The sequence below is a fragment of the Schistocerca serialis genome, chromosome 3 (assembly GCF_023864345.2).
Source record: "Schistocerca serialis cubense isolate TAMUIC-IGC-003099 chromosome 3, iqSchSeri2.2, whole genome shotgun sequence".
NCBI classification, from domain to species: Eukaryota; Metazoa; Arthropoda; class Insecta; order Orthoptera; family Acrididae; genus Schistocerca; species Schistocerca serialis.
In genome coordinates, this window is record NC_064640.1 from 342,746,997 (window position 1) to 342,763,187 (window position 16,191).

At 41.9% G+C, this 16,191-nt stretch overlaps 1 protein-coding gene across 4 annotated transcripts in view; it reads left to right on the top strand.

The window, feature by feature from the left end:
• Window positions 1-1,430: 1,430 nt before the first annotated feature.
• The window catches only part of LOC126470151 (plasma membrane calcium-transporting ATPase 2-like), a 374,428-nt gene continuing 359,667 nt past the window's right edge, over window positions 1,431-16,191 (top strand). For all 4 annotated transcript variants that reach the window (XM_050097768.1, XM_050097769.1, XM_050097766.1 and 1 more), the window contains exon 1: window positions 1,431-1,555. The gene's annotated coding sequence lies outside the window, so the exon portion shown is untranslated. The remainder of the gene's footprint in view (window positions 1,556-16,191) is intronic.

Consider the following 16,191-nt stretch of genomic DNA (forward strand, 5'->3'; position numbering starts at 1 on the left):
ACGAGAGCAGTAATAGGTTTGAATTTTCTAATTAGGAGTGCCTTGCGTTTGTTGATTATGCGACATTGATAGCAAGATTATTATGGACGTAATACGTAACAGGTATCCTATATTTATTACACGTTTTTCCCCTAAGATACGCTTACATGCAGTTTTCTTGCTTATGGTGATCGCTGTTGTTCTATAAGTACAGCTAGAAACGTGTAAGAAGTATTTCCCCCCGAAGTCAGTTCGCGACTGGATAGCGAAATTTAGCAAAAAAAGTGTTATTTAAAAATACGCTCCTCGATGATTTTTTTTATAGATCCAAATTTCGCTTTTAGCTGTTTTGAACAATGCTTTTTCGGGTGTGAATTGCAGAGAACGTTCATTAGAAAAGTCCCGTACTAACGTACTTAAAACGCTTCTGGTTCTGTTATGGGACAGCGGAAAACTACATGTGAACTCCAAAGTTTGTCCCACTTGGAGTTCTGTATGGTAAAATGCGTATCACTTCAGCGAAAGCTTTGCGCTTGGAATGCGTTAATAATCAGTCAAATCATTGTATATTAAGTATCAGAAGTATTTTAACCGGAGTTGTACAGACAAAGCGAAAATTTTGAAAAAACTTCGCACTGCGGCAGTCTGGACGCGAAGACATTTGCTACCTTCAGCGTTAATGTATCAGCGTGGAGTGCCTTACCGAAGACCTGGCGTAGTTCACAATTTCGAGTTATGTTTGAGAAACTTGACTTCATCTTCTGAGTCTAATTTTAAAAGAAAGAGGAGACTAACAAGTATCAGAACACATAACAGCTCAGCATTATGAAGGTAAAGTGCAGGGAATCTCATATTCCGTTCATTTCAGCTTTAATAAAAAAAATTTCAAAGACGTAGAATTGCTCATTAAATATATTATAGAACCGAAAAAGTTACAGTATTGTACCACTTCTGTGCTTATGTTTGTTAGACATAGTAAATGTATGGTTTTACGCAACAGCTTCTTCTTTCTAAACGCTGTTGTGTTTCAAGTTACTCAATGAAAGACTGCTGCATATCTACAGGCGAAAGTAAACATACGAAAACGAAATGTAATATATACTCTTATGATGTAAGACTCACTCATAATCAGACCGTTGCTGGTGATACTGCAATGTACTTGCAATTTTGTATATGTACCGTATCTGAAACAAACATTTTACGGTCTTCCTTTATGTTACAGCAATATGTACAAAAGAAAACAATTAACTGAAATCAAGAGTAACCGTAAACAAGTTTTCTTCAATTTATTTGCGCTTCTGTCCTGTGTAGCTGCCGTAGTTCAGTCACGTAAAGTCGTCACGATTTAAAAAGGAGACGAAGACGCGGCTATTCGTTCGTCATCTAACCACGACGAGGCGCTAGTATCGATCGACTCGCGGATACGCCGCCAGAGGCGGTGCTGTCGGCCGAGCACAGTCCTGCTGCAGCGTTCAGTTGGGTTAGTTGGTAGTGGCGGTGGTCGTGAGGTTTGTGTGAGGTGGTGTAAGTCATCGACTTCTAGGATAATTGAGGCGGAGCACCGGCCTACTCTTCTGTGAGTACAATCGCAATTTCAAGTTTTGTATTGATTGTTTAGCTCAGTACGGGTAGTTTTCGTCCCAACATAAGTTTCGATAAATTATTTCGTTTGCCTGAAAGTAGCGTCAAGACACATGTACAACAATGTAACAGTTTTAATTTCTTTCTTCGGATAAGGTCAAAACTTTTCGAAGGGCTCGTATTAATAACCTTTAAGTTCTTAAGAGCACGAGTTGATAAACCTTGGGCAGTTAAATATATGTTTTAAGTTCCCCTGGCAATTTTCTATGGTGTGCCCAGGGGGATGAGTAACAAAATGAAGCTTTGAAGTTATTCGTAGTACGAATTGTCTAAAAGTATAACAAACTGCTGCGTAATGATCGCTTCACAGTGTCATTGTGGTATTTCGTTGCTTATATGAAAATTATTATATTGTTGGTACCTATCACTATAAAGTCACTAGAATTGAATTTCTGATAAATACATCGTGTTAATTTATGGGTAAAACTGTATTTCTGATATTCTTGTTGCAAATTTCATCTTTTTCTTATCTATTTACTTTTCACACGTGCTAGTGTATTTTGGGACAAGTATCTCATTGGATCGCTACCGTTAATGGTCTGTCTGATAATAGTGGTCACGTAGAGGTCCCATACACTGTCTTGGCTTTAAGCATGTAACTAGTTTATAAATTCACTTGACTAATCATTGATTTAGCGTTACCGTAGGTACTTAAAATGTCCTGAATTGTATGTTCTGCAAAAATTCGTACAGACGTAGGTTACGAGCACGTTGTGTAAATTTAACTGGGACTCTTTCTGATCTTAACATCCGTTCTTGAAAGCAACGAGGAAGCGGAAATGCCAAGAAGTCAGTTTTAATAGCTGTGCTTTCGAATTTGAATGTCAGTGCTGTTCGTTACGGAAAACGGAACTTAAAAGTGGACGTAGGCTACTATAGTTATGCGGTCTTTCTGTTGCATAAATCAAGCTCCGCAAAGGTCAAAGTGCATGTGGGAAAGAAATTAAACTTTCCGTTCATGTTATCTATCAATGTCTTGCTGGGTTAGACGTCGTGACTTAATACAGATTCGATTTTTGGGGCGTAAATAGTACTATAAATGTAGTGTTCCAGGACATTGAACTTAGTGGCAATTGCAGTACACATATTAGACCGTAAATAAGTCGTGGTTTGCTTCATGGAATACTAGAATATACAAAATACCGGCACGAAAATTTTTCTGCCGAGAGATGTGGTGGTAGTGTCAGATAACAGTATTTGTTGACGCACGGGACATACTCGCGGACGACGTGTATCTGTCAGCTCATAACATGCCGGCACGTAAATGATGTCATAGCTGCTCAGCAGATCGCGTGCGTGAGTCACAGTGCAGTGGGTGGCAGAGGGTGTGTGACGTCAGCGTTGTCACGGGTAGAGCATGCGTTTACACTGACCGCGCGGCAGCCAAGAAATGACGTAATATCTTACAAGCGTGGGAAGCTAACATGGCGGTTATCAGTTCATCTGTTTAAGATTTCTTGATCGGAGCGGTAAGAATCCAGACACACACGCCGCAACCTCCTCGCTATTCACGTCCCTGGCACTAGGTACGTACCAACTCAACTTAGTTAAGTGTATCATGAAAGTTTACATGCTCTGGACGTAGTTTACTAGCCCTCATTAATTGGTTCTAAGCAGCGCGGCCTGTGTATAGAGGGGAAGCGTCGTTGGCCTATGCTGTGGGAACAGGGCAAGTGTGCGCGGGTGGGATACGACAAAGGTCGCGAGCTGGCTGCACGGCCGGCCCGGGCTTATCGGCTGTCCGAGCACCAGTGTACCCGGCGAACGGCCCAGACACTGTTGCTCAGTCGCCCACGATAACACAAAAGCTCCACCAAATGTGTACACCATTTAGGAGCCTGTACCTGACCGAATTCAGTAATTAAAGATGCTTGAACCGTGTTTGACAGTTCAGAATATTGTGAAATTGTTAAGTTCACTTGTCGCATCAGTTTGTGAAATCTGCTCTTCAACATTTAAAAGTTGTAAAATTATATATTCCTGGGAATCCTATTAGCTCTTCGTGACCATCGCTTCAGTTTTTCTACACTTCGCAGATGAAGTGCGAAAAGTATACGTAGATAGCTTATAATTACTATCACCCTGACGGGCACACGCTGAATAAGTCTATAATTTTTCGGGTCCTGTGGTTGACCATGTCGAAAGCTTGATGTTCAGTTCATGGAGTCTTTAAACCGGCGCCAACGACGTTCCTCGTTCGTGGAGAAGACAGCTTTTGGTTCATTACTAAATCTTGTTCGTTCTGCGGGTATGTAATATGCTCCCTTCAGTTCTGGGGGTCAGAGCTGTGTAGGCTCTGTGGTAAATTTCAACGCTTCCCTCTCACTATCGTGTGTAATCGTTCTGGCTCTGTAGTGTACCCGTGTCAAAATTACGAACAGTACTTGCAAACGGGGAGTGAAAGTGTTTACGAATTTAGTATGTCTTAATTAAACGTATGTATACTGCACAAGATGGGAAATGTACTTCCCGTAAGCAATTACAGATATTGATTAAATTCTAGTGAAGCATTTGACGTTAACGAGAATTGCATATCGATATAGTGACTTCAGAACGTTGATACTAACATTTAGGCTGCAATCTTCGTACGAGTAGCACGTACTATCGCAGCTGTTTCTGTACAAGAAAAAATAGGTGAAATTTGACATAATTAAGAATAAATAACTATGTAAAATTATAGCTTTACAAATTATGTGAAAGGGGAGCGTTTGCCATATTTTTCGCTTGTTCCAAATCAAAGCGAGATGTCGCAGTTTTGATACATGAAACAACTAAATCGAAACTGTCAGCTATGATGTAGCGTCATGACTTACGATGAGATAATCATGTATGAAACTGTTTCTCGTTTATACGGCGCAATAAATGTGTGTTCTTATAGCCAGTTACTATCTGCAGCGTGTATATTGCAACAATACTGGCGAAAGGTTGGTTTGTCGCATCGTCGCATGTAAGTCCAATTCCCCCTCCCCAGATGTCACAGGAGTGTAATCGGTAAGAATTTTGAGCACACGTCTTCATTTAAGTAACACCTGTATCACCTAGATTCTTTGTGGCGTTGAGAAGTAGTGACGCATTAGCGCAACGCTTGTTGAATAGAATGCACGACCTTGTTGCCGTACTACCGAACGCCGGTTGCCTGATAGTTGCTTCATTTGTTGGCTAATGAACAAGTGCGAGCAGAAAGTTTCTTGGAGTGTTTATTTCCATATGTGGAATGCCGTTCAGGTGTATTGATGCGTAAGGATAAGTAAAAATTTGTTCTTCCAAATAAAGCTATGCGATGGATAGTAGTGGAAATATAGATGCAGAACGTTTTGGTGTAAATTTATAGTAATTAAGGCAGGTAAGTTGTACATTAGCCAAGGAAAAACTGTAGGGAGACACTAGGTATCGCTAACAAAAGTAGTTCATCCCGGTATGTTACTGTATTTTCTCTGAGAAAGTATTCTATATTTGAACACTGACAAGCTCCACATCGTAGCACGAGATAATTACATTGCCATGGAAACGCAAATAACTACATTGAAAAATGTGCTACGACACTGTTTCGTCAGTTTTCCTTCCATTACTCAGCAGGGCTCTAGACCGTTCTCTAGCTTTTTTTGCTTCATGGAGTTGGAATATGAAGTAAGACTGTCGCCGGACAGATTTTTAACAAATGCTGGTGCAGTGTTTTTGAAATTATATTTCTGTTCCAGTAATTATTTTGTAGCACATTATTCCCTACATATCCTAAACGGTATTATTATTATTATTATTATTAGAACAACACTATGATGGCCATTGGTCAGCGCGAGATTGAGCACTGCCTGTTGGCGTGACGCTGTAAGGAAAGTATACTCCGAAGGGGCAGACGATAGCGACAGTACGGAGTACTAATGGGGAAATCCAGTGAAGGACGGATTGTGATGGTCCAGCTTCTGGGACCGAGCATCTCGCAAAAGCCGAAGGTGATTGGCTATTTACGCGCTACTGTCCCTGAGCCTCTGTGGACTCCCTCTGCAAAGCGGGATAGGCGGCGGTGTGTGGCATACCTCACGAGAACATGCTAGTGCAGACCCAAGGGTTCAGAAACGCATCGTCTAGCGCACATTGTTGAACATGCATCTTAGCAGCAGAGCTCCCGCTACGTGTTCCCATGTTGCTCCGCCACGGTGGTAATGACCTTACGTTGTCATGGCCGCCAAATTCGTCTGATATTAACCCGATGGAGAACATCTGGGACACTATCAGGCGCGAGCAACGCTCCCATGAACCACTGACCCGTAATTTACGTGAACTGCGTGTCTTGGGTGTAAACGTCTGGCGCCACACTCCTCCGGGAACCTACCAAGGACTTGGCGATTCAGTGCAACTCAGAATTGCTATTGTTCCGAAGGTGAAACACGCTGTGAAGCAGGTGGTCATGTATCTATATTGCTGTATAGAAAGTTTGTATTAAGTAAAGGTTACAGTAGTTGCGAAACATATGGAGAAACGCTTTAACTAGATTTTGATTTAAAAGTGCAGAAAATGTAAAATATTGCGGCAGTGTAGACTGTAGAGGTTTCTGAAACACGAGTATTAGGCAGAAGACTACACGGACGTGGTTCTCACGCGCTACTTATTTTAAATTTGTGTTTTAGTTGTGGAAAAATAGAAATCCACACGTAAATAACATGCATCTCTTGTTGAGCTATAAATTCTCGGAATCTCTTAATCATGACACGTGTTCCAAAGTTTTCGCTCCGAATTCAACGTTGGAACTCGTCCAGAAACAACTTAATAGAATTCCTGATTGCTTCATACTGTAATATCGAAGTTTCAGGTGCGCAAGTCTGCTGGCTACCATGTTCTGCTTGTTAAAAAAAAAAAAAAAGAGGCCCTCCAAACGTAACATGGTTATCCCGTTCTTAAACAGCTAAACGTTGTCGGCATATTTCTTAGCCCCGTTAACTATGTTAGTGGTATACGCACAAATCTGCCGTCGTAATTGTCGGCTACTTTCTAAAAGGCACTTTCGTAATTACTGGGATGTTTCTGAATATACACACTGCAATATGATTATGGCCATAGTCAGAGTTTCATAAACTTATATCTCTCTCATATATGTCCACACGTATCTTCGTTCTTACTGAAAGCTGGTGAATCTTCCCACGTTGGAAAATATGGGTAACTGTACAGCTGGGAGTGACGTCTTTCTGGCTGTATGGAATTATAGTTCTCATTGTTACTTGTCTGCGTAGTATTCTTTCGAATGTTAATATCGTTCATAAACACCGCTATTCACGTAGAAGTTGAAAATATTTGCTCAGCCTTAAAAGCCAATGTGAGGCTGGATACACGATCGATGTCCGATTACGTGATTTATGCAGGGCGACACACCCCCTTTCAGTCTAGCGTAGTTCAGTATGTTCCCAGTAATCTAACAAACGTAGGTACCTTGGCGTAGTCCGTAACAGCACGTTTTCGGGCGATTGGCGCCAGTCTTAATTCAATACTGGAAACTGATCACACTCGTAAAAACGGAGAAGTGAATTACACAACAGGATATCCACACTAAGTCGGAGGAAATTTATTTTATACCCGAAATATGTCCACGGAAAACGCGGCTTCGCAATAGCCCATTTGCCATGGACGTTATCTCCAGTTATATATGTGGCAAGGAGACAGTTTTCGTTTCCGAAGAATGTTACTTGCATTGTCGTAGGTTATGGTGCAGGTCTGGACTAAGACAAAAACATTGGGACATGAACCTACACGAAATTATGTTCGCTACACGTTTTAGTGAATCGTCTATTATAAATTCTCCGTGGACATCGACTGGAGCGTACTAGTGCAATTTCTCAGTGATGAAAACACTTGCTGGAACATGGTCCGCTGCAGGATGCTTCGATTTGGCAGTGCTCCACCACTAGTCGGTGGTCGTCTGGAATCATCTCCATAATATATGGGTGGAAACGATAGGACGTTCCCCCCACATTGGCCAAGTTGCAGATCTTACGCCAGTAGCAGTTTTCGTGAGATGTCTTTTAAAACAAGTGATACATGTAGAGGCGACCGGCCGACCTGTTAAATCGTGAGATGTTGAAACTTGCAGGCTTGTCTTTACAAGGCAGTGAGCAACTCATTGCGAGCAAGTGCCTCACGAAGCTGTAATAGGCGATAACAACGAAAGGAGAATCAGTATTCACTAGTCACTCAGTCCCTCTTAAACTCAAGCTAGGTCTACCACTATCATCGACTGCTCGTTGCCAAGTGAGCTGCTGCCAAGCCTGCTTGCCAGTGGGCAGACGGTGGTAATACAGTCCAGGATTGTGTGTCTCCAAAGCGTTTCATAGACAACTGTAGTTGCTTTGGGTATATTTTCCTTATCTTGAGTTAAGGGGGCGCTTAAGATTACGTGTTAACTTGTTCGTAGATGGGCAATATCTCCAAACCACGGGTTGCGTAATAATGAACTCACTTGTGAACCACGAAGCGTAACTAGGACCATGGTGTAAAGCTTAAGCGTTGCATAGGGGTATTAATCTACATAACTATGGAAAATAACGGAATATTTTTATTTCTTCCAAATCGATATTGAAGCTAGAAAGCACCCGTTAATATCGAAAAAGTTATAAAAATGAAAATTACATTTTATTAGATGCGGGTAGTAACAAAATGCTCCCTCATTAGGTTAGATTCGTTGAAGGGATTTTTAAATGATTTGAGATATTCAGTGACATGGTGCGGATGTTGAAGTTTCGTATGCTACGATTTTGCATAAAGCATACAATGATTTCTGTCAGATAACGCAGTAAGGTATGAAATTGACGCAGTTAATCTATGAAATTCAAATGTATCGCCGTTGACTGTTAGTATTTGGACACTGAAATGCAGGAGGATCTGCAGCGAATTGACGCATGGTGCAGGGAATGGCAATTGAATCTCAATGTAGACAAGTGTAATGTGCTGCGAATACACAGAAAGATAGATCCTTTATCATTTAGCTACAAAATAGGTCAGCAACTGGAAGCAGTTAATACCATAAATTGTCTGGGAGTACGCATTAGGAGTGATTTAAAATGGAATGATTATATAATGTTGATCGTCGGTAAAGCAGATGCCAGACTGAGATTCATTGGAAGAATCCTAAGGAAATGCAATCCGAAAACAAAGGAAGTAGGTTACAGTACGCTTGTTCGCCCACTGCTTGAATACTGCTCAGCAGTGTGGGATCCGTACCAGATAGGGTTGATAGAAGATATAGAGAAGATTCAACGGAGAGCAGCGCGCTTCGTTACAGGATCATTTAGTAATCGCGAAAGCGTTACGGAGATGATAGATAAACTCCAGTGGAAGACTCTGCAGGAGAGACGCTCAGTAGCTCGGTACGGGCTTTTGTCAAAGTTTCGAGAACATACCTTCACCGAAGAGTCAAGCAGTATATTGCTCCCTCCTACGTATATCTCGCGAAGAGACCATGAGGATAAAATCAGAGAGATTAGAGCCCACACAGAGGCATACCGACAATCCTTCTTTCCACGAACAATACGAGACTGGAATAGAAGGGAGAACCGATAGAGGTACTCAAGGTACCATCCGCCACACACCGTCAGGTGGCTTGCGGAGTATGGATGTAGAGGTACATGTAGATCAGCAAATGTACGTGAAGTCGTGAAAGTTTCTCGATGTTTATATTCTGAACGAGAATGTCGTTTAAAGGATACTGAGTGACGCAACGTTGCAGGAAGTACGTGGAAGGATTATTGTCCTTGTCGAGACCCTACAGCCGCCTCCAGCTTGACCAGTGCAGAGAAACACGTGACTCGCCTTATGTCACCGGTGTCGTAACAAGTGCGGCACTATATGCGAAGGGGATGAGGCACTGACTTCCGTGGAACGATCTCCTTCGCGTCATGTCAGCATCTCTGCAGCCTACTGAGCGTATCAAAAAGTTTCCTTTTTGGTCGGGTGCCCCTCCCCCGTCGGTCTGCGGTAGTTTTTTCCAGCGTCTGCTCTTGGCAGGGTCCTGATATAGATCTAGAATACGATCTCGGTTGGCGCACAGTTTGCGTGCGTGCGTTTCGCTCCCGTGGCGAATACGACTAAAAATAATAGACCTGGTGCTACCACTAAAAATAGGGAGCGCCGTTGTTGCGGAATTTCGTCGGAGCCGGCCAAGGCGGCGCCAATTATACACAGAGCGGGCGCGCCGCCGCTACCTCGCACCTGGCCTCGGGGCCCCGGCGACCGCCGCTTCCTGCCAAACACCTTCTCCCGAAGATATGTCAGTACTCAGTAGGCGGCGGCGCTTGTTGCTGCTTCTGCGAGCGTAAATACATGCCGCGCAAGAGCTCAACATACGAATTAAATTCCGAAGCAGCGGATGCAAATGAAACAGTTTACAAAAGTTTTTGGGAAAACACCTATCACTGTTAACCTCAATGCTGCTAACAAATCCTACACATGCCCCGTAAAAGGATTCTTATCCAGTCAAACCTGTGTCGAAGTTACAGTGTAGAGTAGGAACAATTCTAAAGCCTTAATCCTTCTATTCGTGCCCTTTATATTGTGCACATTTACATATCTTGGAGCCATTGGACCAGTTATGCCTAATACGAAATTTTAAATAACGGGTGGTTTGTGCATATTATCGTACTGCAAAGCGTACCCTTGTAGCAAATATGTTAGCAGCTCTGCTTACTTGTTCACAGGCATTATTTCCTACGCTGCCACCACATTTTATTTTTCCACCAAAGAGTTGCATGCTACTGCCTGAGGAACAATATCCTGATTTTCGTCCGAAGCAGTACCTAGGTCTGATAGGAAATAGTATTCTTCTACCAATTATCAACTGATTTAAAACCTGGTCTTCAAAAAGTATGCTGTCTACTTTCCTCCTCATTTTTTAGATGCAGATTCCGATATTCTATCTGAAAAAGAATAATTTGAAGAAATAACCCAAGTACCGTCTTCCTCTATGGATTGTAGGAATACAGCTGGTGTTATATTTATTTTACAGATGATCATTACAGCTAAACAAGTTGTAAGTTGTCAATGTAATTTCTGCGGTGACAGCAGTGCATATCTGTGCCAGTAATGTATTCTATGAATTCCAAAAAACTGTATTTGATTACAACACAGTGTAATTTAATGACACAACATAAACCACAGGGTCCATCGGACCCAGCTTACGTAAATGTGTGGTTTAAAGAACAACAGTCACATCTAAAACTTTCTTCTGATAGTACCATTGTGTTACTGATATTGCAAGGATGAACCGGGGCCAAACTTTCTTCCATATAGCAATTAAAACTTCATTCTCTCCGGGTCCATCGGACCCAGTGTATGCCTATTATCGTTAAAGAGATAGTTAAGCTTGAAGTTGTTTCAAAATGTCTTGGAACACACAGATTGCGGTATTACTTACTCGTTCACAGCATAAATAGAGCCGCCTCTTAGTAGCATATGCCCCTCTTCCATTTTTTCCTCACTATTTGTGGGACCATTTGAGCCAAAATTGCACGGCCATAAGACGACACTATTATTCGCGCGGACTAAGTTGCTGCGCGGTGGCTGATCGAAGCGACCGAGTGCATAATGCTTCTACGGTCGCTCCCACCAACCACAGCGCGAATAATACGTAATTCATAGAACTCTGACGGCAGGAATTGTAGCTACATGGAAAATGAACTCTGCAGTGGTACAGGTAAATCTCGTTGTACGCGATAGTAACGTTACGCGGAATCGCTGCGCATACCGAATTCTCGTAAAGCGAGCTGTATTTTGTGTGTAAAATACGGGGTTAGGCTCTGGTTTACTCACATATTAAGTTTAAAATTGTCGTGTTTATTAGTGTTTCTGCCAAGAATACCAGTTTTTCTGAAATGCTTTTTAATGCAAAATTTATACCGTTACAAATTAATAGTGAAGCACAATAATACACTAACAGACCTCCGAGTCTGCTCTTGTCACAACCCTTTAGAGACATAGAATTTTGAGAGTGGCACATCACACGGGTTTTAATTTGAAATCCCCTGCAGCATTTCTTCGTAAAAGGTTGCACTGCTTTTCGGCATCCTTAAATCCAGGTGCTGTTTTTTCTTCCATATAAAGGGTGCGGCTAGGTATCAGTTTAAAAAAAAAGCCCGCTTCATAAAGGTTGAAAACTTGATTCGCAGTATAGCCTTTTTCTTAAAATTGTCGCCACCAACCTGATCTGGCCGAGAAAGGTGCTGAATCGCCCTTTTTTGTTAAATCTGCTTGCAAGGTCTTGGGTTTAGCTTGAATAGCATCTATAGAAACAGGCATGTACTGTTTGTTATGCTCTGTCGGTTTTCCGTAGCGATCCAAAACTTCTCTTTCTAATCAATACGACCTTAGTACAGGCTTATTTTCCTCAACAGGCACGCTCTTTCCTTTTACCTGAAATTTTAAGTACAGACCATGTCAAGTGTACCGTCACAGATGTTCTGACCTGAACTAACGATTCACTTTTCGAGAAACACAACAGAAGATGGGCGCTAATGCGTTAATACTTCCGCGTACTGTTAAACAGATGGCAGCACTTAAATTAAGACTCAAGTCCCGTATATGCGAAAACGCTGGAAACGAATCCGTGTATAACTGTCAACCTGTACATGCAAATAAAAGGTAGAAAAAGCCTCTGAACTGCTGCACATAGTAAAAAGAAGTAAAGAGGTTACAACAATAGAGCTAACTTCGATCTGAAAATTCGTGATCCATCGCGAAAATTTTTCAATTCTAGAGGAACGCTTCTGAAAACTGAATCAGTTCCACTAGCAGATGCTATTGGAGCATCTCTCGATGTTAGTCTGTCCTGTGCAACACACCTCATCTCAGCGTAAGTACCACAGTCTACAGCAATTTGCATATGTTTTCTATATTATAGCTTTGGTCTCCCTTTACAATTTTGCCTTTCCACACTTCGATAGTCAATTACCTGATGCCCCAGGATGTGTCGTATCAACCGATTCTTTCTTTTAGTCAAGTTGTTCCATAAATTTCTTACTTTCCCCAGTTCGATTTACCACCTCTTTGTTTCTTGATCTACCCGTCGAACCTTCAGCATTCTCCTATAGAACCACAATTCAAAAGCATCTATTCTCTTCATGTGTGAACTGCTTACCGTCTAAGTTCCACTTCTTTACAAGGCTATACTCCAAAGTCCTTCAGAAAAGACTTCGCAAAACTTAAGTTCATATTAGTAGATGGTAAAATAGCAAATACTGAACGTTAAAAAATCCCTTTTTTCATAAGTTTATTGTTGACTCTCAGGCGTTTTTTCCCGAAAGTGGTAACTTGAGTACACCGCTTGAATTAAATTCTATGAAATGAAATAAATAAGAACGGCATCAATGTAATATGACACGGAATTGTATCGGTGAAAGCCTCTTCATGTATACAGAGCCTGCAGTGTTATCGTCATAACTGAAAGCTGTCCATCTCCGTACTTGAGCAGTTAGCACTGCTGACTGCCATGCAGGGGGGGGGGGGGGGGGTTCGATCCCGGCCGTGACGGAGATTCTATCTGCTCGGGGACTCGGTGATACGTTGCCCTCATTATTTCATCATCGGCACGCAAGTTGCGGAAGTGGCGTCAAACGAAAACTGGGCTGCCGAACAACCCCAGATGCAGTATCTTGGCCAATATTGCCTTAAGATTATTTCATTTCACTGAAAGCTAATGCCAGAGTTAGTCGTGTTCAGGTGTCCTGCGTGGCTATAGCGACTGCTTCCAATAAGTCAGCGATCGGGGTTGATTTCTAGTCTCAGTGGTCTGGTACAAATTTTCGTTTAGTACGGCGTGCTGAATGTCAGATAACTCTTCAGAAAGTGACACTGGCAGTCTTATAAACAAAAAAAAACTTGAGAGAAGTACAAAACTGTTTCCGTATCACTGGACACGGTGATTTTACTTTGTGCTCAGTCTCGAACGACCTCGTCGTCGAGGGACACTAAACCACAATATACCTTTTTTCAAACTTGTTAAAAAGTAGTCGTTACATTTTCGTATCTGGTGGCTCAAATAATTGTATATAGTATCTGGTGGTGCGTTTACACACCATGAATCCAAGTAAAATCAGTACATCTATCGAGAAATGGAAGTAACTGCTCGTGTGGGATTGCTATCCCACTTAACGGCGTTCGATAGCTCGTGGAAAAGATAGTCATATGGCACATCACAATATCCACGCAAACTTTTCGCCATAAAGAACAGTGCGCCAACGGTGAGGGCAAAATATGCCGACGCAGTGCAGTTTCAGCCCTATTAGTCTATATTTCCAAGGAAGTGGAACTGAAAAGGCACTGTGCCAGCATGCTCCTTTGTTTCCTTTCCTTTTCTGTGCGAAAGTTTGTGAGAATGGAATTACGCTGTTGCTATTGTGCTCCTTTCTTAACGAGCTATCGGGGGCAATTAGAACAGTCCCTTTCCACTTAAAATGAGATACAGGTGCTGTTACATTTCGATAGATAGCGGTATTATCCACATAGCAAAACATTTTCCATTTGCTATCATTAGCTGCAAACCTGTTCGATATATTGAAATGGTTGTGAAACATTCGCGATCATAAAATGTAGAGTCACGCCGTATACGTGGAACCAAATGCGTGTAATATTTGGCAGTGTAATACGGTGGGGGCTGGGTCAGTACGTAACGTTTAAAATATAAGCGCTCGCGATCACGGAAGAGTGAAATGTAAAAGCGACGGGCGTAGACTACGAAGTTACAAAATGGTATTTGCATTGTTAGTTCTCCATATTGCACTTTGAAAATTTACAGCAATAATACGGTAGTAACAGAGTGAACACATTGAGGATGCGTCTAGCACGTGATCAAAACCGAACTGATCGTATTGATCCCATGCCCTGAGATTTGGAAACGCGCAAGCTTGGGGTTAGGCTGCAGTAAGCATAGCTTTACTGAGGTCTAGCTATGTTCATGTATCACGGCAAATTCTTCGTGACCTGTTAGTCTATTTTACGATCGGTATGGTTGTGATAGGGAGTACAACCACGTGAGAATTCCTTGGACTTAAGCTACGCTAATTTTACTATGCTATGCTGGTCTGATCTGGTTGAAACAAAATAGGGAGATGTAGACTGAGGGCAGTGGCTACAGGCCATGGGACACGGTTAGCTGTTTCTGCTCAGCACGTTCATGTAAACAACACAGACCGTCAAAACCCAGCTGCTTGTACTTTCCTTCAGCCACGGTCCATCCATTGCAGAATGGAGATATCTTACATATTAACATCAATAAATTGTGCGCCATCAGGTATCACTGTCCATGCAGCCATCTTCATATCATTAACCCACCTATTGTCTCTTCAAGGTTTATGTTCGTATGCTCTCCAATAAGCATCCTTACTGCTTTGTGTTAGGGTCACGCCTCGCTATACTTTTGTGGTTCGTTTTAACATTTAATTCGTCGGATATTAAGACTCACGACTTTAGTTTTCCCGTATTCGTTTCCAAAATTCTGCAGATGCAGCTTAGTTAGCGAGTCATTTAGTTTTGCCACGTCTTCATTTGCAAACACGGTGCCCTCACCAATGTGCAATCATCTCGGTCAAAATCTTTGAAAACATTCTCCATGTTAGTGCGTAGACTCCCTTGGTCAGACAGTTACCGTGGATTTCGGGGTGCCGTACACCGAAAAATAAGTAAAACCTTCCCTGGTTCGGGAAAACCCGGCGAAATCATTTTGTTGCTGGAAAGTTGTCGGTTATTTCATCTGTCATCGTTACTCGTTGGTAGGTCCGAGTAAAGAACCTTCTGTATTTTGTGTGTTTCTCCTTAGATCATTCAGTGCAACAGCGTCCGACATGTCAGATAAATTAGTTAACTTACGATGTTTATATTTTTAGTGAAGAACAGTAAATCAAGGGACAGACTTATCTCGATACCACTCGTAACTGGTAAGGGTTGACATAGTAAGGATAGATATTTAAATAATTAGACCTGATATCAATTTGTATTACTACAAACTAACTTTACATAAAATAGTTTCTGGCTTTACATTCACCCTTCACGCTTTGGTAGATCACCTGCGAGATCAATGGAATTAAAATTCCACTCTTTTTCTGAGAAGCAAATTTGGTAACTACCTCCCCAAAATGGCCTTTCTGAATTCTCCCAGTGAGTGGATTTGTTGAAATAATGTAAAGACAAGACAGTCTCTACTCTCCAGTAGTATTTAGAGAGTAGCTTCTGATTATCTTCACCGCTGAAAACGACCTTTCTACTTAAGACGTACTCGCAGGTATTGTATAAAGTACTTGCTTACACTAGCATATTAAGCTGCTGAAAACTTTCGTCTGGAATTGAATTAGTGCGCAGTAGTTTCGCAGATTCACCCATGGTGGATGGGGTTTCAGGCGAATATCGTCGAAGGACTTTGCATGTGCATCCGAGGGTCTCTGAAAGCTGCTTCGGAGAAACTTAATTATTGCCCACAGCTTTCATGTGGCAAATTTAAATATCAATTTACAGTAATTTTGAAGTCTTCAAGTGGCTATCAATGTTATCAAACGCTTAACAATAGATCCCTTTATAGTTAAGTTTCCTCTTCGAAGGCTGACA